At 45.8% G+C, this 2,280-nt stretch overlaps 1 long non-coding RNA gene across 1 annotated transcript in view; it reads right to left on the bottom strand.

The window, feature by feature from the left end:
* The window catches only part of LOC102680130, a 12,308-nt gene extending 10,681 nt beyond the window's left edge, over positions 1–1,627 (bottom strand). Inside the window, exon 1 of the long non-coding RNA XR_422068.2 lies at positions 1,340–1,627. This is a non-coding gene — a long non-coding RNA (uncharacterized LOC102680130). The remainder of the gene's footprint in view (positions 1–1,339) is intronic.
* Between the last annotated feature and the right edge of the window lie 653 nt (positions 1,628–2,280).

Genomic DNA, 2,280 nt, shown 5'->3' with positions numbered 1-2,280 from the left:
TTCAAATTTTCAACTTTCACATATGGTGATCGTCGCGCAGAGGAAGAAACGTAAGACGAATACTCTTCACGACGCGTGCAAATTCAAAAGTATCGATTTTTCGTATGCGCAGAAAAAAAAACGTAAGACGAATACTCTTCACGATTCAAGATTCGATTCTCGATAACTTGTACATAAGTGGAGGAAGAAACGTAAGGCGGTCGTTATTCAGGATGCGTGAAAATTTCGATTTCGGATAGTTTTCACGCTTGCACGGAAGAAGAAACTGCGTGAAAATTAGAAATTTCTCGATGCCTTCTACGCGCAGAGAAAAAAACGTAGGGCGAAACGTAGAAATTAAAAATTTCGATTCTCGATGGTGATCGTCGCGAATACTCTTCACGAAACGTGAAAATTCAAAATTTCGATTGTCGGTAGCCTCGTTGTATAATTTACATTGCACAGAAGAAGAAACATAAGGCGATCGCTCTTGAGAACACGTGAAAATTCAAAAATTTCGATTCTCGATAGCTTGCACGTGCATAGAGGAGGAAACGTAAGATGAATCCCCTTTACGACGCGTGGAAAATTCAAAATTTCGACTTTCACATATGGTGATCGTCGCGCAGAGGAAGAAACGTAAGACGAATACACTTCACGACGCGTGGAAAATTCAAAATTTCGACTTTCACATATGGTGATCGTCGCGCAGAGGAAGAAACGTAAGACGAATACACTTCACGACGCGTGGAAAATTCAAAATTTCGACTTTCACATATGGTGATCGTCACGCAGAGGGAGAAACGTAAATCGTTCTTGAGAATACATAAAAATTCAAAAATTGCGATTTTCGATACCTTCCACGTGCACAGAGAAAGAAAAATTCAAATTTCGATTCTCGAATATGGCTTCTCGCATATATAGACTTAAAAATAAGGCACTTACGTACGGCTCATAATACTCTCTTGGAAATGAAAAATATAGACGCTAGAAGAGGGGAGGGAAGGTTGGCGGGAGGGGCCTTGGGTCCCGAATACGAGGCGAGGCGCCCTAATGGGATCGGCATCAAGTCGTTAACATGACAATGCGGATCCTAAACGGTGCGCTTATAGGTATGCATGTACAGCGGTGTAAGTAGCAAGCAACGAGGCACGTACGGCGATTAAATGCGTGTCGCGTCTGCCCGATGCGTACGGCCGATAGGGTCGCGAGGCATCTTGTCTCCAAATACGAGCCTTGTTATGATAATCGCACGCTCGCGCCCCCGTTATACGCCACCTCTCTCCCTTCGCGCCTCCCTCCCCACCACCACTTTCCACTCCTCAGTTTCCTCTTCTTCGAAACGAAACAGCCGACCTACCTCTCTCTCTCTTTCTCTCTTTCTTTCTCTCTCTACCTTCGAAAGGTCCCAGGCCACCAAAGGGAGTCCAAGTTCTGGCTCGTATTGTACGAACGACCGCGGATATTTCCCATCTACGAATAAATAGATCGCGTTACATGGAGGAAGGAAAGGTGACCACGGTCGTTATATAGGAGGAAATACAATTCGAGGCGCCGTCGCGTTCATCAAACTCGTAATAATTACCAGGGAGAGGGAGCTTCGAAGGATGATTTCGAATTTCGGAATTGGAAATTAAAGAACGATATGTACGAGAGGGAGGAGGTCAACCGCATCGATAAACGTAATTTTTCGAAAGAGAATATTCACTCCGGGCCAGTGAGAGGCTCTTATCTGCAACAGCTGCGCGAACTCGCTCACGTGACTCGCAACTTCTACAGTCTACCGCGAGACGTCACTCGTTCCGATCGTCTTGTCTATCCGCCTAACTGGCGGACGTCCAAAATCGGAAGGACGACTTGCTTCGTTTCCGACGCTTTGTCGATCGCGAATCTCGCGTTCCGTCCGCCCAGACGACGACGGCCCATTTGTAAACAGCGTTTAGAAGAAGTCTACGGCAACTATCGAGACGCGATCGATATCTCAAGAAGCGGTTCCTTTCCGTTCCATATTGCGCCCGTAAAGCTTTCTACACGCTTTGCTGCGCCATATAATCCCACGATATTTTCGCGAATCAGCGACGCGCCCCTCCACCAGCTAACAACAATACTTTTTTCTCGATCTCTCGAAATTACGTGTAGTCGAGTACGAGACAGACAGAGAGAGAGAGAGAGAGAATTATCACAGATTCGAGTATCGCCGTTGAACGAGGACGATAACAGTAATAACAATAATAATAATAGTAATAATGAAAGACAAGAGGCGAGGATCGGATGCACGACGGTTCGTGGTTCGTGGGATTG

The sequence above is a fragment of the Apis dorsata genome, unplaced genomic scaffold (assembly GCF_000469605.1).
Source record: "Apis dorsata unplaced genomic scaffold, Apis dorsata 1.3 scaffold_315, whole genome shotgun sequence".
Lineage (NCBI taxonomy): Eukaryota > Metazoa > Arthropoda > Insecta > Hymenoptera > Apidae > Apis > Apis dorsata.
This window is presented reverse-complemented; position numbering and strand designations above follow the sequence as displayed.